Source organism: Protopterus annectens, chromosome 1.part1, assembly GCF_019279795.1.
Source record: "Protopterus annectens isolate FY-2018-M chromosome 1.part1, PAN1.0, whole genome shotgun sequence".
Classification (NCBI taxonomy): Eukaryota; Metazoa; Chordata; order Ceratodontiformes; family Protopteridae; genus Protopterus; species Protopterus annectens.
In genome coordinates this window covers 601168651-601191066 of record NC_056726.1, presented here as the reverse complement: position 1 = coordinate 601191066, position 22416 = coordinate 601168651, and the positions used below count along the sequence as shown (strand labels likewise).

At 42.2% G+C, this 22416-nt stretch overlaps 1 protein-coding gene across 1 annotated transcript in view; it reads left to right on the top strand.

Moving 5' to 3' along the window:
* Positions 1-22416, top strand: part of DISC1 (DISC1 scaffold protein) — a 2387713-nt gene that overhangs the window by 1825978 nt on the left and 539319 nt on the right. The window lies entirely within an intron of this gene.

Genomic DNA, 22416 nt, shown 5'->3' with positions numbered 1-22416 from the left:
TCCGTGCCTAGGCCCAGCAATCAAGGAGCATCAGTCCTCACCACTAACACCAGAGATGGCGTCTCATATAAGAGAAAGGGATAACAATTGCACACAGTAAAGTACAATTTCCCTTAAGTGCACACAGAGATCACAGTCATTCTGGGGCTGGTTGCTCCCTTGCTTTCCAGGTCCCCAATAAGACTCCCCACTGGCATAGCTATAAGGTCCAGATCTCAGCCTAGCTGGCAAGCTTACCTCCAGTACCCTCTCTGTCCAACCAGTGCTTCGTGTCCCTGCCCAAGTAGCTGACACACACACTTTGAGATAAGTATTTATAGAACTTCACAGACACTCCTGGGAAAGGCTGACACAGATTCTCCAACTGTGTCCCTTTACCCAGACTATACAGTAGTAATTGCTGCCACCACCAGCTAATAAGTGTATTAGTTCTGGCTTAAGCACTTGGGCTTCAGGCCAGTTATTTTACATTAAGAATGTTCATGGTCTGCACGCTTGTGGGAGGAGAGGCTGGACTCTGCCCTTCTGAGCTGGGAATTTCTGGTTAAAGGCTTATAGTGCCTGCACATTTGAACTGTTTCTTACTGAAATTGGTACACCTTGTTTGCTGTAGCATAGACTAGATCCGGGTCTGCTGAATCTGGCTTTGTCTGTATGCTTGTTGTTTGTTTGCTTGTTATTTCCCTGAAACGTTAATTCCACCTAAAACGTGGCTTTTCAGCACTTCTGTGGATCCCTAGTGATATCTGCATTGTTGCTGCACTTGTTTCCTTGTTTCACTTGAAAGAAAGTTACTGTTTGTCATTTTTGCATTTAAGTTACCTGTAACACATTGCATTTAAATTACCTGGCACTTGCTCACTAAAGCAATTATATAAGTCAGCACTAAAAAATTAAAAGCACTACACCCTCACAAACTCCCCTTGAGTACCTTGTTCCCCATTGGCCCTTTTTTCAATTATAAAGGAATTCCCAATACTATTCTAGCATGTCCAAAGGTCAGTTATCAATCTCCTCTCCGGTCCAGCTGGTGAATCTGGGAATCTTGAGGCAATGTTACAACTGCCTCATGTACACAGACAACCCTCTCCTCCTCCCAACAAATTCCAACACATGTGAGAGATGCAACCATATAGCCAAACTGGAGGCTAAGCTCTCTCAACTCAGTACAGGCGTAACCAGTCAGGAGGAGAAGGAAACCACACTCACTACAATTCCAGTCTCACATAGACCTACCAAGACAGCAAACCAAACACATAAACACACAAAAACATACTTGGAGTCTCTAAATAAAAATCTGCCTAAGCAGCAGAGACCTCCAGAGCAGACACCCAAGCAACCAGTACCCCAAAACAAAACACGTGCAACACATAGCTCACAAAACCAGTGTGCCGAACAGTCACAGCCCTTAAGGCTAAACAACACACCTGATACACTTGTAATAGGTGACTCTATCGTTAGGCACACTGACGTCCCGCTCACCTGGCTGAACAAGACGAATGTCACGGTGAGTTGCCTGTCGGGTGCTAGGATCCACCACATAACACAAGCACTCAGGTCACTCCAAGGCAAGTACAAATATGACTCCGTCATTGTCCATGTTGGTATGAATTACCTGAGACATACCTCCCTGGACTACATGAAAAGAGACATAGAGGAGGTCTCTGAGCATGTAGCCCAGGCCGGTATGACCCTGACCTTGAGTAGCATCTTACCCTCACCAAGAATGATGCCACAATATGAAGACAAGATGATCAATTTCAACAACTGACTTAAGTATTGGTGTCATTCAAAGGGGATCCAATGCCTGTCAGCCTGGGATGACATGCTCGACAAGCCACGATGCTTCACTAGGGACGGCTTGCACCTGGCACCCATGGGCGTTCGGATATTGGCAAAGGCGCTTGCCACCGCATAGTGCCTTGTTTAGGCAAGGCTCAAAAGACAAACCCACCTCCATAGGTATCATAAGGGATAAGAAACTAAGAATAATGCTACTCAACGCCAGAAGTCTAAACCTCAAGATGCACACACTCAAAACTCTTCTTAGCATGGAGAACATCGATATCTGTGCAGTAACAGAAACTTGTTTCAAGGCTCCCGAGCACCCCAGCACTACCAGGTTATACCTTATACCATGCTTTTCAGCCCCAAAACTTGGACCGAACCACAAAAGGAGGGGGAGTATCAATATTCATCAAAGATACCCACACCTCCAGGTTGGTGGCACAGCATGAAGCATCAGAGACTATCCATGTGCAACTAACAGTGGGTAAAACTGCCTTCCAGTTTATAGCCTGCTACAGACCACCCTCCCAAACCCAGGAACCCCACTCGGCCTTCCTGAGAACACTGGAAAATATGAAGGCCTCTCCAAACACCATTATATTGGGTGACTTCAACTACCCAAACATAGACTGGGAGCATTACTCTAGCTCCAACACCCTAGCCCAAAGGTTCCTAGAATTTATAAACTCAAATGCTATGGAACAACATGTTACCACTCCCACAAGAGGGGAAAACATACTGGACCTGATCATCACCAACATGGGGACTGTATGCTCCAGACCAGAAGTGTATCCCTCACTGGTAAGATCAGACCATAAACTAATCTCACTGGATATTCACATCCCGACCCCACCCCCTGCCCAGAAAACCACAGTGAAAAACTTCTCTAAAGCAAATTTCACACTCCTCAAAACCGAGATGGAATCCTTCCAAGCCCCCGGGCCTGTGGAAAATACGGCCCAGACCGCAGAACCCTTTATAAACGCATTCTATGAACACCTTCAGGAATGCATGGATCATGCAATCCCAAATAAAACCAAGACCCAATCCTCCAAAGGCAGACGTCCTGTCTGGTGGATCCCAGCCATAAATAAACTATACAATAGAAGGACGAAGCTACTACATGATAGAGCAAAATCCCAAAAAGGGAAGGCATCTCTGATCAGTATTAGCAAAAAACTACAGGCACTCATAAAATCATCTAAGGCCAGCTTCGAGAGAAAAATTGCACAGGACACTAAGGATAATCACAAGGCTTTCTTTAGTTATGTTAGGAACCTGAGTGGGAATTCCCAGATATGCTCAGAATTAGTCCAAAATGACAAAAAATACACCAAACCCACAGACATTGCCAACATCCTAGCCGACAGGTTCAGTGCAAACTTCTCCCCCCCCCTGCCCACCAAAAGGGCAAATATCTATCCCAGCAGAGTGCTGCCCCCCTGACATCTCAGATGCTCAGGTAAGAGCTGCCCTCTCCAAAGCAAAAAACACAGCATCAATGGGACCAGATGGTGTCCCGGGTGCGTCCTACATGAACTCCAAGAAGAGCTAAACCCAAACATAAAACTACTGTTCAATCTCAGCCTTACTACAGGATATGTACCCAAAGAGTGGCATACAGCAACAGTGGTCCCTCTCCACAAAGGTGGTGCCTCAATGGATCCTGGAAACTATCGCCCCATAAGCCTGACTAGCTTGGTCTGCAAAGCTATGGAAAGGATCATCATGGACCTCATAAATAAAGATATTGGGGACCTACAGACACTGGATCCTACCCAGTTCAGCTTTGTTAAGGGCCTGCCTCTTAAACCTGGTTGATTTCTTTGAAACAGTCACCAAGGCCATTGACGAGGGGAAGGTGGTCCACACAGCCTACCTGGACTTGTACCCAAAGAGTAGCGTACAGCAACAGTGGTCCCTCTCCACAAAGGTGGTGCCTCAATGGATCCTGGAAACTATCGCCCCATAAGCCTGACTAGCTTGGTCTGCAAAGCTATGGAAAGGATCATCATGGACCTCATAAATAAAGATATTGGGGACCTACAGACACTGGATCCTACCCAGTTCGGCTTTGTTAAGGGCCTGCCTCTTAAACCTGGTTGATTTCTTTGAAACAGTCACCAAGGCCATTGACGAGGGGAAGGTGGTCCACACAGCCTACCTGGACCTCACAAAAGCCTTCGATACAATACCCCACTCAGGCATTATAGATAAGCTCACCAGCTTAAATATAAACCCCTATGTCAATAGATGGGTTGCAAACTGGCTCAAGGACAGAACCCACATGGTTGGAATTGCTGGAGCTATGTCAAACTCCAAACCAGTTACAAGTGGCATCCCACAAGGCTCAGTCCTGGGACCTCTCTTGTTCGGTATATATTTCTCAGAGGTACAGGCCAACACGGAAGGACTGTGGCTGACCAAGTTCGCAGATGACTGCAAACTGGGTGCCATAATCAACTCTCCAGCTGACACAAGCATCTTCCAAAAGGGCCTCATAGAAACAGACAACTGGTGCCAGAGCCATGGCCTCAAGCTAAATGCCAAAAAGTGTATAGTCATCCCCTTTGGCAAAAACAAAGTGCCCACAAATTACCACATAGGTGATAATCCATTAAGTACAGAAGAAGTAATTAGGGACCTGGGGACCCAAGTTGATAGCAATCTTTCATTTGACAACCACGTGGCCAAAGTGGTTAGAAATACATTTTATATAGCCCACCTAATCATGAAGGGATTCACATCTAGATCAGGGGGGGTCATCGTGCCTCTTTACTCATCCCTCATCAGGCCCATAATTGAGTACAATGCCCCTTTTGGGATGTACCTTACCAGACACTTGCAGCAACTGGAAAGACCCCAAAAGTACCTCACCAAGAGGATCAAAGGGCTCAAACAGATGCCATATGCTGCCTAGTTAAAGAAACTCCAGCTCTACTCAGTGGCATACCGCCTGCTCAGAGGCGATCTGTGCCTGACGTATAAAGCCATGTCCAACCCGGAATTAATGGACGTGCTTCACCTCAGAAAATCCAAATCCCATCGAGCTATGTGCTTGAGAGACTTGAACCTCAGCACTGAAATAAATAAGACATGCTGGAGGGACAGATTCATAACCCAGAGGCTCCCTTCACTCTGGAATAAAATCCCAGTCCAGGTTAGGCAGAGTCCCTCATTGACTCTCTTCAAGAGGAATCTTGATGAGTGGATGGGAGATCGTAGGTTTACCCGGGGTATCACTTCTGTGTGACTGTTAGACAGAGGCACAGTATACTAACCTCGAAAAAGGGCATAGCAAAATTAATTTAAAATGGGTGCCGAAAGCCAAACACACTCTGGTTAGGCTTACAAATGCCCTAGGGCAGATAGCCTAGTATGAACCTATGAACCTATAATTATCAGCTACCCAAAGGCCATTAAAAGGGTGTCCAATTATTACTGTGCAATATTATTATCCAATTGGTAGTATAGCCCAGGGCTAAAGCTATAGGGGTGGCTTAGGCAGTAAACTCTATAAATATGCAATTTACTCTAGAGCTTAACTTATCCCTACACAAACCAGCCACAGTTGAAAAGGGTTTAAAAATATTTAATAATAAATACCAAAAACACAAGACAATACTACTACACCACAGTGCTATTCAAGAGTTCAGAGATCACACAAAAACTTAAAATAATTCAGTAGTATAGTTCTGACATAACAGAAAAACACTTAGTCTAACTTTCTTTCCTAGCTATTACTACAAGAAAACATACTTCTGAAATAACTTACTTAAGACACAGGCAGAGTGCTGATGATATGGATATCAATACAAAAATGCTTAACAATTTCTGGTACTCACTGTTTAAATTGAAACTGCAGTTCTGATAAAACATTACATCATTTGTTTACACTTTTCTGGTTCCCAGCCCACACAGAGACTGCTTTTATATTCTTTTACATTTAGAGCAATAAAGGACATTCCACATGTAAATTCATAGGTTAGTACTAGGCTAACTGCCCTTGCGAGCCATTTTAAGCCTAGCCAATTATCCCTTGTGAGATTCAAACCCTGCACTTTGTGTTTGTAAGGCAAACACCTTAACCATTAGGCCACCCTTCTGGTCATTAGCCTTAAAACAATAGGCAGGATGCTTACTCCAGACTCATTGACTCCAAATTCTAACTTCAAATGAATAGACATAAAGTAATTTTAATTTCAAAAGACCAATAACAAATGCTTGATTTAGTTTTCCTTACAGCAGATGGCAATGGTGCCACATTGTTGAAACAGCATTTCTTTACATTTAAGACACAAGCCTGTATTTTACATTTTTATTTACAAATGCCATAATTATGTATCAAATTCTATTTGAATAGGCTGGCAGCCTTCACCCATTCTCTACCAGTCTTCACAGACATACTCAGAGTGTGCACTCTACTGTACACATCTGCATGGATAATACTAATCTGGTGGATACCTTATTGATGCTGGAATAGTAATTCATAGGCTAGCTTTCACATCCAGACCTCTTCCCAAGTTATATGGGTCCACGCTCCTTCCCCACACAAGGTCAGCAGGAATTCTTCAATCTTTGTCAGCCATTTCTGTATTGGTGGACCACCCCTATGGTGGACAGTTCCTTGGTAATGCCACACGTGTTGCAGAGATCTGTTATGGCAATCCAAAGTATTCACATCTTTCACCACTCCTTGTACAAATGATCCCAATACATTTGGACTATGGCACCTTTGCCTACAATGCCCATGCTGTGAGTTCAGAGAACTTGCAGTAGCACCTCACCCCCTCCCCCAGGTTGGTGAACTCATACACCTGTTGTTTACCTATGCTAGTGAATATTTTTTTCAGGTAGTCTGTGAAATTATACACTTATTGCCTCTGTCTCCCTTCTCCATTCTGTAGCTAGTTACCAGGGCCCTGTACATCTGTACAAATCCCTCATTTTATACCCTGCTGCTTTGGACATGGGTTCCTAACACCCCTTCCTGCTGGCCTCATGTAATGGTATGCACACCCTGTTAACTGTCTCCTTTGTAATATATTACTAAGCCTATTTACAAGAGCTTTCAGGTCCCTTGTGTCCTGTATTTCCCTTGTGTCTGGTGCCCAAAGTCATGGCCACAGCTGGACATGACAGTGCCATTCCACTGTGCTGTGTTCTCCCTTGCACATTACACAGATATCTTGTGCACCTCTGGAGTATATACCAGGTGGGTTTTCTACCTTCAGCATTTATATATCAACTTTCAGAAAGTATCTATTTCTATATTCTACTGATTTTCATCTGTAAGTGTCTCATGCAAAATGGCTTACTCATACTTCGTATTGCACTAATAAAAGCCTTAAAGCTTGGCAGCTGTGCTAATAAATCAGTTTAATGCTCCTGTCTCTGAACTGTATCCACAATGCAATGCACCATCAAGCCTAGCCAGCACTATCCCTGTTCAGTGCAAATTTCTGATGCATATGTGGTCATGAACACAGCCTGTAGCTGTGAACTACAAAATTTTGGTAGAGCCCTGTTGCTATAGTACACGATTTTGAAATCTAGTAACTCGGTGCTACCATTTTGCTCCTCGAGTGGATAGTAAAGGGACATGGCTTCCTCAGGCCCTTTGAACTACAGAGCTCCTGCATGGTGTGCTAGAGGCAGAGAAAGGTTATCATTTTCTTCTTTTACATATCTTTCTGATGACCTGCTACTGGGGAATAATGATGTTCCCTTATGTAAGGTTGGTGCCTGTCATGAGCCTGCCAGGATGGTGAGTAGGTGGCTTTGGTACAGTGACCTGTGGTGGAGTCACCCACACCTGCTTCAACAGTGGGAATCAGAGGTTTGGGAGAGACACCTAATGTGCATTGTCACCATTTTACCTCTTATTTGTTTATTGTCTGTATACTGAGGTATGTGTACTTTCTTGCATGTCAGCTATGAAGTGTGAGTTGAACATGATATGATACCATAGGATGTGGGAATGACTCTCCTAGCAGCAGGATGCAGTTGCTATGTGCAGCATCTCAGTGTGTTACTGCCATTGTATATGTGCAAAAGTATATGCTGCTCTTCACAGTAATTAGTGTAGGACATCTTTATATTCTGTACACATTCTGATTCTCAGCAAGAGGACAGAGTCCACCTTGATGATTATGACCTGGAAAGAATTGCTGACGGTCTCCATGACTGCTTCTCAAGAGAGGGACAGAAGCTTCTCTTCTGACAGTGGCCCAAAAGGATCTCCTATTATCTTCTGGCATCAGTTGCAGAGACTGTTGCCATATGAGGATTGCTGATGGCTGCATGCCCACTTCTGAAAAATGGAACAACTCCTGCCATGAATGGTCAAATTGTGGCCTCAGCCATCAGGTAACTGGAGGTGCAGATTGTTTAAGACATCAGTCATGAAGGTGACTGATAGTTGAGTTCTGCTCCCTGGGCCAGCCTGACATCTGTCAGTTGCCACTTTCCTATCCCAGTTGCCACTCTCTTGTGTCATTCCCTGTACTTGGTTCTTTGTCTTATCCACCCCATCACCGGTTGTCCACCCTTTGTCAGTCTGCAGCAATCCCCTGTTGTTCCCACCTTTTGTCTTTAATGCAGACATTGTCTGTGTTTGCTAGGATTGTATGCTTTTGACTTCTGCTACTACTTTCCCTTATCCCTCTGTCCATTCTCTAGTAATTCATCCCTGCCTACTTTACCGACCTTTCTTTTTCATGTGTTGAAAATGAAGCTATCTACCCCACAAAAAATTGCCCATCTTCACCTGCTTCTCATGGCTTATGGTTACTCGTTTGTTTTTGTCTGCTTGCAGTATTCCCCTTTCTTAGTTTCATATCTCCCCAGTTCCACCCTATTTCACTGAAGCACCGGTTTGGCACTTTGCTATGCTGATCTTTTATGAGCTGTCTTTGTGTTGCTTTATTGCTGACATGGGCATGCATGAACTGTGCCACTCTATCCTGCATTGGCCGTGACATTGGCCATATACCCATCTATTTCCCTACCCGTTCACAGTGACACCTTACTGCAGCTTTTCCCCAAACATGATATTTGCCATGTACTGTGCAGTCTTTGCCCTATTCTGGCCCTAATACATTCCTTTGGGCCCCTTGTGCTGCTTGCTCCACCCCATTTAATGAAGCATGCTTATCTGTGAATCCCAGCCTAGAATTGCACCACATAGATAATGCTAGACATCACAGTTATCATTTTGATTTAATCATTTCACTTTTCTTGGCTAAAGTTCAGATGATGGTAGTTAAAAATGTAGCTCTGCATATAGCACTAGCTGTACAACAATGCATGCATTGTTAAACAGCAAAGGTCAAGGGTTAGATGCAACCTTTATACTTCCTAAATTTAAAGTGCATCATAGCTTTTGGTGAAGTATCTGTCAATGGTTTTATACATAAAACTAGTGGTCGGATGGGGAGGCAGTAACCCCTCTTTAGACATGTAAATACACCAATCAGTAACTGCTTGCATTAGTAGCTGTTTACTGACTGTTCTTTATATAAAATGTTTTAAGAGTTTGTGTACCTTCTGTAATGTTTTGACACTGACTGGGCATTAAAGGGAGTATTAGACTAACTACTATAACCAAGTAGTAGCTGTCAAAACTCTATTCTGTTTTAAAATGTAAAATGTGTTTTAAAGGCAATTATGTGTATTTTCTATAATATCCAAAAAGCTCAGAAGACAATATATTTTCACCATTGTGAAGTAATACCAACTTTATTTTATACCTTCCTTTCGCTTTTGAAACTGCATAAACAAAGTAATATGTGAAAATGTTTTCAAAATGTAACATAATTCTGTGAATGGGTTGCTGCAGCAAAGGACGGACTGGTAGTAGTCCATAGGAGAGCACTTTGGCAGGATCTGCTAATTTGCAAAGAGCAGGTGTGTATCCTTAACTTAGCTATAATATGACTTTCCAAAGTCACAGTTTGCATGAAAATAACATTGTGATGAAAATATAGAATACATGTGCCAACTAGGGCTAGCCACAAGTCACTGTCTTCAGAGTTACTACAGGCTTATTAACTGTTTTGTGTCTTATTTAATGTGTAATACAAGTAGCAGTTTCAAATATTCTCATATGGCTCATACTATATTTTTTCAAAACATTTCAAATTAGCATTTGTAAGGCAAATGTCTCTGTTACATTCAGTAGTTATAAGAGGTTTGACATGGCTTTCATATCAGCCATAACTATCCATACCTGAAAACTGAACAATTTTGTACCATAGATTGATATTTCTAGAAGATCAAATGGCTTTCTTTGTGTTCTGTTTGTCTGCATAAGAATTCATTCATCTTTCTCAAATATACTGATCCCTCCACAATCCATCCCAACAATCTTTAAAAACCTTCTGATCTCATCTACCAGGTCTGTCTTAGTTCATAGGTAGGTACTAGGCTATTGGCCCTAGGGCCTATATAAGCCTAGTCAAACAGTACCCTGGCTTTTGCCACCTAAGAAAATTATTTTCGTGTGCCCCTTTCAAGCAGAGCCACAGAAGTGATCCCCGGGGTGAATTTCCTATCTCCCATCCAGTCATCAAGATTTTTCTTGAAGAGTGCTAATGAGGAACTTTGTGTGATATAGATAGGTAGTTTGTTCCAGAGTATGGGAAGTCTCTGAGACAGCATGTTCTGTTTATTGCGGTGACAAGGTTTAGTTCCCTAGAGCGTGTAGCTTGGAGGGATTGGTATTTCTTTACGTGGAGCATTTCCAACAGCTCTGGGTTTGACATAGCTTTGTATATTAGGCAGAGATCGCCTCTGAGTAGTATGCGACAGAGTAAAGCTGGAGTTTTTTGAGACGATCTACGTAGGGCATCTGTTTGAGGCCAGTAATCCTCTTTGTGAGGTATTTCTGTGGCCTTTCCAGTTGTTGTAGATGTCTTGTGAGGTACATGCCAAAAGGGGCATTGTACTCTATAATGGGTCTAATGAGTAGAGGGGAACAATGACCTCTTTTTTCCTGGATGAGAAACCTTTTGTGATGAGGTGTGCCATGTAGAAGGATTTCCTGACTACTGTGGCGATGTGATTATCAAAGGAGAGACTACTGTCCACCTGTGTCCCAAGGTCTCTTATCACACTTTCGGTGTTAAGTAGACTACCACCTATGTGGTAGTTCATGGGTACAGAGTTTTTACCAAAAGGGATGACAATGCACTTTTTGGCATTGAGCTTGAGGCCATGGCTTTGACACCAGGCATCTGTCTCAGTAAGGCCCTTTTGTAGGATGTCCACATCGTTAGGAGATTTGATTATGACTCCTAGTTTGCAGTCATCTCTGAACTTTGTTAGCCAAAGACCTTCTGTGTTAGCCTGTACTTCAGAGATGTAGATACCAAAGAGGAGAGGACCTAGGACTGAACCCTGTGGTACTCCACTTGTCACTGGTCTGAAGTTGGATTCAGTGTCTGCTACTTTCACAGTGTGTGTTCGGTCAGTGAGCCAGTTGGCAACCCATCTTGTGACATAGGGATTTATACCTAGTTTAGTGAGTTTGTCTATAATTCCAGAGTGGGGGATGGTGTTGAAAGCCTTGGTGAGATCTAGATAGGCTGTGTGAACCACCTTACCCTCATCTACAGCTTTGGTGACCGCTTCAAAGAAGTCTTATCAGGTTTAGGAGACATGATCTGCCTTGTACAAACCTGAACTGGGTAGGGTCCAGAGTTTGGAGATTACCAATGTCATTGTTTATATGTTCCATGATGATACGCTCCATAGCCTTGCAGACCAGGCTTGTCAGGCTAATGGGGCGGTAGTTCCCGGGGTCCGTGGTGGCTCCCCCTTTGTGGAGTGGGATAACTGTTGCTGTGCACCATTCAGTGGGCACAAAGCCTGAGGTGAGGCTATGATTGAACATGGTACTCAGGTTGGGTGCCAGTTCGTTCTGTAGTTCATGTAGAACGCAGCCTGGGATGTTGTCAGGTCCCATGGATGCTGTGTTCTTGGCTTTGGAGAGTGTGTTTTTTACCTGTGCAGCCATGATTACAGGTACTTTGCATTCTTCCAGTATAGAGATGGGCCCTTTAGGGGATGAGAGAGGGTAAAGTTAGCTCTGAACCTATCTGCCAGGATGTTGGCAATATCAGTTGGTTCTGTATATTTAGGGCCATTGTGCTGTAACTCAGAGCAGATCTGAGTGTTGCCATTGAAATTCTTGACATAACTATAGAATGCTTTGTGGTTGTCTTTAGAATCAGTGGTGATTTTGTTTTCGTAACTAGCTTTGGAGGATTTTATGAGGGATCTCAGCTTCTTACTGAGGCTGACCACGGAGTTCCTCCAATCATGGGATTTTACTCTTTTTTGCAACAGTTTCCTTCTTCTGTTGTAGGGTTTGTTTATAGTAGGGGACCACCAGATTGGCTTCCTTTTTTGGAGGATAGCATTTTGGTTCTGTTAGGGATTGCACGATCCATGCACTCATGTAAGTGCTTATAAAGTGCAATTGTATAGGATTCAGCAATCATATCTCTATTGTCCGTCAGCATGGGTGTCGTGAAGTTTGCCACTTCTGTCTTAAGAAGTGTGAAGTTGGCTTTGGAGAAATTTTTTATGGTAGTTTCCCTAATTGGGGTGGGGGGTGGGGGCTGGGATGTGGATGTCTAGGGTGATTTGCTTGTGGTTGGAACTGACCAACGACGAATTGATCTCTGTTGTGGAACACCAGTTGCCCATGTTGGTAATGACCAGGTTTAGGATATTGCTGCCCCTGGTGGGGGTGTGGATAAGTTGATCCAAGGCACTGAAATTTATGAATTCCAGAAAACGTTGAGCACAAGAGTTGGTACTTGAGTAGTTTTCCCAGTTAATGGTGGGGTAGTTGAAATCACCCATTATTAGGGTGTTAGGTTGTGCCCTAATATTTTCCAGTGTATCAAGAAATGCGGAGTGGGAATCCTGGGGCATGGTGGGGGATCTGAAGCAAGCTACAATTTGCATTGCGGTCTTGCCCAGAGTTAGTTGCACTTGGATAATCTCAGATGCATTATGCTGAGCAACTAGTCTGGAGGTGTGGGTATCCATAATGAATATGGACACCCCTCTGCCTTTAGTGCTTTGGTCCAAGTTAGGTGGCTGAAAGGTGTGGCATGAATTATAGCCTGGTAATGCAGGGTTGCTCTCTGGTGCCTTGAACCAGGTCTCTGTCACTGCACAGATGTCGATGTTCTCCATTAGTACTATTAAATATCATGGTTTGTTAAAATGACCAGTAATAAAATTTTCTCTAACTGTGACCAATCCATGTTTGCTTTTTTCTGAGTATTATATATTTATTTATTTATTTATTTCCAGTTTAATGACAGGGGAAGTCCACTGGGCCAAGATAGCCCATTTTCAGTGGACGCCTGGGGAGAAAAGCTCCAGAATACAAATACAATAAAGACTTTATACATAATAGTGACAAGAGCAGAATTTATCAAAATAACATAGTGAAATGCCCAGTGATATCACAGTAACATACCAGTAACATAAAAAACACACAATCACATTGCAAGTCATACATACTATTGCGTATAGAACAGTGTTAGTAAACAGACAGAATTCCTAGGTGAGTAAGCCATAATGGTGTAGATATAAAGGTGGCTTGGTAGTAGAAAGTATTAATGAGATAGCAGTCAGGAAACAGGAGAGTAAGGGAAGTGGATTAGGTTGGAAGGATGCAGGTAGTTTTCCATTTAGAGGCAAGGTAGGAGTGGAGTAGTCTTTTAAAGTTTTCCAGATTCTGCATAGTCCTTAGGGTATGGGTAAGTGAGTTCCATAAGGAAAAAGAGAGGAGTAGTTGTCCAGGTGCACCATTAGGTTTGTGAACACTAATTAGGTTTTGATTTTCAGATGTGAGAGTTCTGTTAGGTATGTAAGGGGGAAGTATGTCAGAAAGAGCGGGGAATTTAGTAGGGATGAAGAGAAGTCTGTGGGCTGTGATCAGTTGAAGGTAGTCTAGGTAGTTTGGTAATTCTAGCCAGTGTAGCCAGTGGAGGGCTTCAAAATGATGGGAGGAGTACTTAGAGTTAGTAGCAAATTTGTATATTTTGTTATAGCAGGTTTCTAACCTGGAAGTGAGAGAGGATGACAGGTTTGTTAGCAGGGGAGCAGCATACATAAGGGAGGGAAGAGGTAATTTGAGGCAAGAGTGCGTCTAGAATGGGATGAAAGGAAACGATTGTTCCTGTAGTGCATACCAAGCTTTTGATGGGTTTTCTTTATGTTTTGAAGGACATGGTTGAATTTTAGTTGCACATCTATTATAACTCCTAGTAATTTAGCATGGGGAACTATTTCAATAGGGGTATTGTATTGGTTTAGTACTTGAGAAGAGGTTTTGTCTAAAGGGAAGGATTTTGACGGTGAAAATATTAATAACTTGAATTTGTTGGCATTTAGAGAAAGATGGTTTTGGAGCATCCAGGGTTCGGTGGTTGAGAAGGCAGCCTGAGTTTTTGTTAGAAGTTCAGAGAGATTAGTAGCAGAGCAGACTAAAGTAGAGTCATCTGCATACTGAATTACTGTAACATTGGGAATGGCAGAGTAAAAGGTGTTGATAAAGATGTTAAACAGCATAGGACCCAGTATGGATCCCTGGGGCACACCTGTAGGGGTATGGAGAAAAGAAGAGATGCCTTTATTCCATTTCACAACCTGTGATCTTTTGGACAAGTAGCTAGAGAACCAGGATAGGGTGTTTTGGGAAAGACTGAGATTTGAAAGATGGCTCAGAAGGTGGGTATGGGAAACAGTGTCAAATGCTTTGGAAAGGCCCAAAAACACTGTGGATACTACTTTCCCAGTGTCTTGTGCACGATTGACAGTGTCAAGGAAAGAGAGGAGGGCTGTTGTAGTACTATGTCTTGGTCAGAAACCATGTTGGGTTGGGTTGGGGTAAGGAGATGGTATTGGGCTAAGAAGGGCATAAGTTGGAGGTGAATGCATTTTTCCATGATTTTTGAGATTGGGGAGAGGATAGCTATAGGACAGAAGTTAGGAATGTTGGTGCTTTTACCACCTTTGTGGAGAGGAAGGATGTAGGCCTTTTGTCAAAGTTTAGGGATGTAGGATTCTGAATGGATCTGTTGATTAGGATGCTAATGGGATAGGCAATCCCATCAGCAGCAAGCTTAATAAAATGAGAGGGTATGCTGTCAGAGACGTTAGAGCATGGTTTTATTTTGAAGAGTAGTCTTTTTATGTAATTGGTCGAGATGGGTTTAAGGTTGAAGATGGGAGGGGAATCAGGGACAGTATGGGGTGGAAGGGGATGTAGAGGGAGAAGTAGCTTGAGACGGGTGATTATTGCTAGGAAATGTTTGAGTCAGTTCAGATATGGAGTTAATAAAAAAGAGTTAAATAATTATGCTAATTCTTGATCAGATTTGCTGGGGTCTGGGCATGGGTTGTTCTTGGTGACTGGGTTGAGAAGAGCAGATATGGAGTTCCAGAATTTCTTTGGATTGGTCATGTGATTGGACTGGAGTCTGATGTAGTAAGATTTTTTATCTCTAATGATTTGTTTTTTTTGCAAGGTTACAGAGTTGTGTGTATTGTAGATGTGTTTCAGGGAGTCTGTTCTTTTGGTATAGTATCCAGGATTTGTCCCTTTGGTGCATAAGTTGTTTGGTTTCTTTGACTAACCGTGGTGCAGTATTGATTTTTATTCTTTTAGTTCTTATTGGAGCTAGACTATTAAGAGTATTTAGAAAGGTGGAATTGAAGTAGTCAACAGCATTGTCCAGAGGAAGGGTATTTAGAATGTTCCAGTTTGTTTGTTTAAGGGAATTAGAGAATACAGTGGGGCTGAAGTTACTGAGATTTCATGTGTGTATGTCATGGTGTTGATGAGGGGGGAGGAGGTTGAACATCAGGCAAAGGTGGGGAGGTGGTTGCTCATAGAGTCAGGAATGGTACCAGAGTCCATAATTTTATTGGGGTGGGAGACTAAGATCCATTCGAGGGTAGAACCAGATGATTTAGTTTTACTGGGTCTGGTTACAGAGTGGATTATTTGGGTGAAGTTGAAGAGGTTGATAGATTGAGTGGGTGTGGAGCTCTTAATGTTTTGCCAATTGCAGTTTACATTGCCTAGAATGTAGGTTCCATTGTTTATGTTGGTTGAGGCCCATGAGAGGATTTCTTCAAGGGTTGGGATATTATTCCTCTCCAACCCCTCCAACCTTGAAACAGTCGGCCAGTTCAACTCATTCTTCATAGATTGCATAGCTAAATTATCAGCCTCCTTCCCACCCCCCCTCCTCCACCACCCCCTCCTGCCCCAACCACCTCCCCAATCATCAGCCTTCCTCCACAGCCTTCTGCCTAAAGCCCATCCCCACAAACACTATTAAAAAACTTCTCCTCAAACTCAAACCCTGTCGCAATGCACCCGACAACCTTCTACCCACCTTCCTCAAACAATCTGCACACAGCATTGCCTATCCCATCTCTATTCTTATAAATAGCTCCATACAAGAATCATACGTCCCTTCTATCTGGTGCCATGCTTACATCATCCCCCTCCACAAAGGTGGCAAAAATAATGATACCACCAACTTCAGGCCTATTGCCATCCTTTCCCCTCTTTCTACAATACTAGAGAAAACAATACAAGCACAACTCATGGCACACCCAACACTAAACAATCTCCTCTCCCCTACCCAACACAGCTTCTGCCCTGGCCACAGCACCATGACTGCCCTTCTTTCCTTTCTTGAAACCATAAACCTCGAACATGACTCAGGCAAATTCATATCCACACTATTCCTAGATCTGTCAAAGGCCTTTGACACCATCTCACACACCCTACTTATATCCCAACTCTCTACCCTACACCTCTCTCCCACCACCATCGCCTGGTTTTCCAGCTATTTATCCAGCCAGAAAACGTCAACCTCCCCCTTCCTTCCCACACCCGCAGGTGTCCCACAAGGTTCTGTTCTTGGCCCTCTTCTCTTCAACCTATTCATTTACAACTTTCACCAATCCATCCCAGAGTCATATATCATCCAATATGCAGATAACTCAGCAATCATTCGTTCAGCCTTCTCCCCTCCAAGCTCCTAGCAAAAAGTCAACTAGCCTTCTCCAAAACAGAAACCTGGATGCAGTCTAACCATCTGGCACTAAATACAAATAAAACCAAACTAATGTTTTTTCCCCTACCAAAAACTCCATCGACAAATCCACATTCACCATACAGAGCCAAAACAACACCCTCCTTGAAATCGTTCCCAACACCAAGCTTCTTGGCATCATTATTGATGAAGAACTAAAATTTGACACCCACATCCACTCCGCAATCAAGAAACCCCACCAAAAGTTAGGTCTCCTCTACAAGCACAACCACTTCCTAAGCCCCTCTACCCATCAAACTCTTGCATCTAACTTCCTACTGCATTTATATCATGTTATCGAAAGATGAAAATAGCAAACACTATTTCATTGGCCCTAAAACATCTAAAGTGAAAATATTAAACATTCAGAACAGCAAATTTTTTCCCATGGAAAAAATTTGCTGCTCCGAAAAACATACACACAACACAAGCACATCAAACAAACAGCAACCACACACATACACTTAAATTCCTACATCTAACGCTACACTAAACTAAACATACACTACTATCTACCCACTTACCTTAACCCAAACCCTAACCCTAAGGTCCATCACTATCGCACACTCACCTAACCCGTGCCCTAACCCTAACTCACTTAAACTGCCCCTAACCCTAAAGTCTGTCACTATCGCACACACGCCTAACCCGTGCCATAACCCTAACTCACTTATCCACCCCTAACCTTAACGTACAAACAATCACACACTTACCTCATCCCAATCCATAACTTTCGACCACAGCGCTAAGAATAGCGAAGCCACAGAAACGGCCAACCGAATTCTTTCCCGAGGAAAGAATTTGCTGTTCTGCAGCTTCTCTCTTCTTAGTGTTCGCTGAATAGTGTTCAGTATCAGAAAATTCGAAGTTTTAATACTTTGATGTTCTGATATAGACCCTTCCTACTCCCCTCTTTTATGTATGGTGCCCCTCTTTTCACCAATCTCCATCTTGGCCTTTGATCCAAACCTGAACCCTGCTACTACAAGATCTCTAAATTTGCAACCAATTCAAAAAACTCATCCCACCACTGCCACTCCCTCCTCACCCTCAACTGTCTTGAACTACCCAATTACCTCAGTTACCTACAACTCACCATTGCCCACAAGCTCATCTTTAAACCTGCCAACTGCCCAGCTCTCCCTACTTCCTTAAAACCTTACATTCCCAACCGCTCACTCAGATTCAAAAAACAAAATCTCCTTCAGGTCCACAAACTTGTGCGACCTCCTGGCCATCTACTGTTGTCCCACTCCTTAGCTAAACAGTGGAACTCTCTCCCCACACACCTACGCAACCTACCTAACCATACAAATTTCAAATCTCAGCTACTTTCTCATCTTTCTTCCAAATGGGAATGCCCTTGCCTCGTTCCAACTTAAACCCCTCTCGCCCATTCCACCTTGCACTGACTCATCCAATTACCTCTACTATTACTTCATCCCACCCAAAACAATCCCTCCCCTACCAAAAACTAATTTTCTGTCTAATATCTATTATACTGTGCTGTCCAATCTCAAATATACCCTCTCCATGCATAATATTTTCCTAACCTACTAATGGCTATTAGCTATATATTTTGAAATGTTAAACCTACAATTGAGTTTATAACAAAAATATTCACTTTATGTTAATGTTGAAATTTCTGTATTGAATTATGTCTTTTCATTTTTTGTAACATTGTGACAAGCCAATTGCAAATATCATGGAGCTTATCTGTAAATGTTTAATTAGCTGTATGAACCACGTCCTTTTGTAACATGTGAAATGTAACTTGCAATAATTGTGGAGCTTTTCTCCCCGGGCCTTCACTGAAAATGGGCTCTTCTTGGCCCAGTGGACTTCCCCGGTCATCAAACTTAAATAAAATAAATAAATGAATAAATAATATTTCCAGGTGGGATCTATAGGGCAATGATACAGAGCTTCTTGTGGTTATTACTACTAGTTCAGCATTAGCGAATTGAGGAATAGGGTTTGGATATGGGATTATGGTGAGTAAGTTAGAGTAGATAATAGTGACGCCATCACCCTTTTTATTTGTGTGATCACATCTGAGGCCTTGAAATCCTGAAGGTACGATTTCAGAGTCGGTGATATAGGGTTTGAGCCAGGTCTCAGAGATGGCAACAATGTCAGGCTGAGTAACAACACACTGACATGGAAGTAATATATAATTAATCTTCTACCTCAGTCGAAAGCCAGCCACTAAGACTGACTTCATATTCATCTTTATACTACCAGTTCTTGATAAAATAATGGAAATTTAGTTTATGAATAACTTGTCTCATATATTCAACAATTCTCCTTTCTCTCCTTACATCAACATGGATTTTGGACTGGTAAAAGCAATATGGATAAAGGTAACATGACCACTGACATTTTTTTAGTTCTTACCAAAACTTTCCATTTGCTAAATCACATGTTAGTTTTATACTCACAGCTGCAGCTATTAGCTCCAGTGCCCTTCAGTGGTTCAGTTCAGGCATCTTTTTCTATCACATTTAATATCCATTCTTTCATATGGTCTCACCTATCAGTAAGAGTCCCTCAGGACGCCATGCTATTTCCTATTCTTTACTCTTTGTTTATTAAAGGTTCCATACTGACCTTCTCATGGTTCCTATGATACTGTACGAAAATGACATGGTAGTTTATAGAACAAACCCTTCTCTTGTGGTCCTCAAGCATCAGTTAGAATCAGTCCTCATACTTCTCTCCAACTGCTTTCAAGTAATGCATCTTATCCTGAAAACACACACACACACACACACACACACACACACACACAAAGTAAAGGTATTCTTTTTGAGGCACATCAAAAACTTCCAACTGTCCTCCTTCGCTGGCAGATGTTCCATAGCCATTTACCACCCTTGGCAACAATCAAGCCAGTTTTGGTATCTTGGTCTTTGGTTTGACCAGTACCTGCAGTTTCAATTCCACCTTAACTCATCTAGAGATAACATTAACAAACTCCTGCTTTAAGCATGGAGAATTTCTCACTTTCTCTGTCTCTGTCTCTAAGGGAGAAATAGTATTGCAAAGGATGTATTTCTTTCCTGATTAGAGTATGGCCTGCCAACAACAGCTGCCATCTCCAATAAGAACCTCTATTCCCTAGAAACCATATGCAGTCACAGTTGCATATTTATAACCATATTCCCTAAGACAAAATGTCGCTGTCTCACACTTAAGGAAAGCAAAACCCACTGCCAATGCAATACTCTTACCTGGATTACTTATTTTCAAACTTCTAAATCAAAACTCCATTTTCTTCTTCGCCTACTGCCTAACCATTTAAACCTCAGCATCCCATCTTGCAGTCTGTTTTATTTATTTATTTTACCAGGTTAATCCCACTAAGCCAATGGCCTTTTTCAGGGGACAGCCAAGGTGGTATAAATGTTAGGGGAGATTTGGTCAAGGGATAGAGAAATTCCCTTAGTCTTTTTGATTGGTGTGTAGGATCTTTTACATCCATTTAAGCTACCACCAACTCAGGCGGATTGGATCTTGGTTTAATATCTTATCTGATAGACAGCATACTCAGGAGTGCAGCACCCTCCCTTATGCTGCACTGCAGTGTTATTATTGAAAAATAATCCAATTAGCTGGTGTGGGACTAGAACCCACAGACTTCTGCAAAATGGTGACTGTACTGCCTGTTGAGCTACTGAGACTGCTTAGACCAAACTGCTCTGTAAACCCCAATCATCAATGCCAAAAAAGTAGCTTTCTACATTTTGTTCCATAACAAAAGGAATCCTTCCTGATCTTGCTGAAAATACATTAATTACCATAAAGTAATTTCTCATCTCAAAAAAAAAAATCAGTATGAAAGAGGCAAAATGTTCTACTTGTTCCACAGTTGACATCAGATAAGTAAATGTTGCTTAACACTTCCTGTCTTATTCTTATCTCACAGATTCAGATTTTATAGAGTAGTGTTCTGCATTTTGTTTCTGAACCTGATGCTTCCTATCATATCCCTCACTTCTCTTTCCCTGTGTTACACCAGTTTGCTCTAGAGTGCTACTTTGTCCTCTCACTTTCTCCCATTTTCTGTTACCGCCTTCTTTAATCTCCTCCTTTTCCACTACCGAGCTTCCCCTATGATAATAATCCTTTGTCTGCTCATCTCTTGTCTCTTGCAGATCACTAACTACTGTCTTCATTCTGTTCCTGTTCCACTTCTACTCTTTACCTTTCCTATGCCTCTGCTTACTTCAATATAAATATTGTAACACCTTGTAAATAATTAGTTAACATTATATTGTATTACTTTACATTTTCATTTGCTGCCATGAATTTTACATGCTTTGAGATTTGAGATATTTTAGTTGGTTCCCCTTTTTCTTCATTCTGCTTGGCTTACTGCAGTTTCCTCATCTGTTGTGGGTCTACCAGCCTCTCCTGCTACCCCTAAACCATCTCCCTTCTAAGGCTGGGGTCGACACTGCACCGTAGGGCATCCTGGGGTCCTGACATTCATTGCTTCCACTGGGAGATTTTTCTTCATTTATTACCTAATGATTGGTCCCACCTTCCTTTGCATTCACCTGTTTTACATCAGAGGTCTAGCTCCCCAGTGGACCATGTCTCCCCAACAAGGAGTGCCTAGAAAAGTGGTCTCCTCCCTGGGATAGAAATGCCCAACTTTCCGTAGCAGCACTTCAGACACCTGAGCTGCTAATCAAACTCAGGCCTCTTGTTAAGTAGGTGGGGCTTTATGCCATTGTGTTGATTAATGCTTTGGAGCTATTTGATATGAACTTAGTTTATATTTCTAACTTGTAGTATTATTTTCTGCAATGATCTGTTTATATTAATTGTTGTTACTTCACTACTTCAGTTAACTGTATTTGGATACCTTTTAGTGTAAACCTGGGCAGACTTGGAAAAGATCTTTTCAGCACATTTTAAGTAAGTAAATAAATACAAATACATTGGTGATTCATTCACTAACAGTAAGAGAACTGCAGCTTACTCTTTGCTTTGCAGCATCTGGCAAGAGACTTTCTTGTCCAGTTGTAGTAAATCACTTTGATTTTTTGTGACTCTCTTTAAAAGACTTTTCAGATATATTTGAATGTTATTCTTGAGACAGTTGCTAATGTATTTCCATTTGGTTCAGAATTGTACAACCAGGCCACAATATTTAGGCGAGGTGCAAAGATGGTTATCTGGGACTGATGACTGAGTTGGCAGTCTATACCTAGTTTTAAGATGTTTTGATAGACATCTACCTAGTTTATTTTAGACTGTCTAATTCCTTTGTTTCTTAAGGCTGTTAAGTTTCTAAAATGTGGGGTAGCAGATGTGACAAATAATGTGGAATCTCACAAGAATCCAAAATGCTGTCAAAAGTGCAAAAAGGCTTTTAGCCAGGAAACAGAAGAAACAATACTTAAACTGTTTCTTTTATATGCAGTATTCTGTGCCTTGAATTAAAGGGGAGGATAAGCACTTTGGGATGAAAAAAATT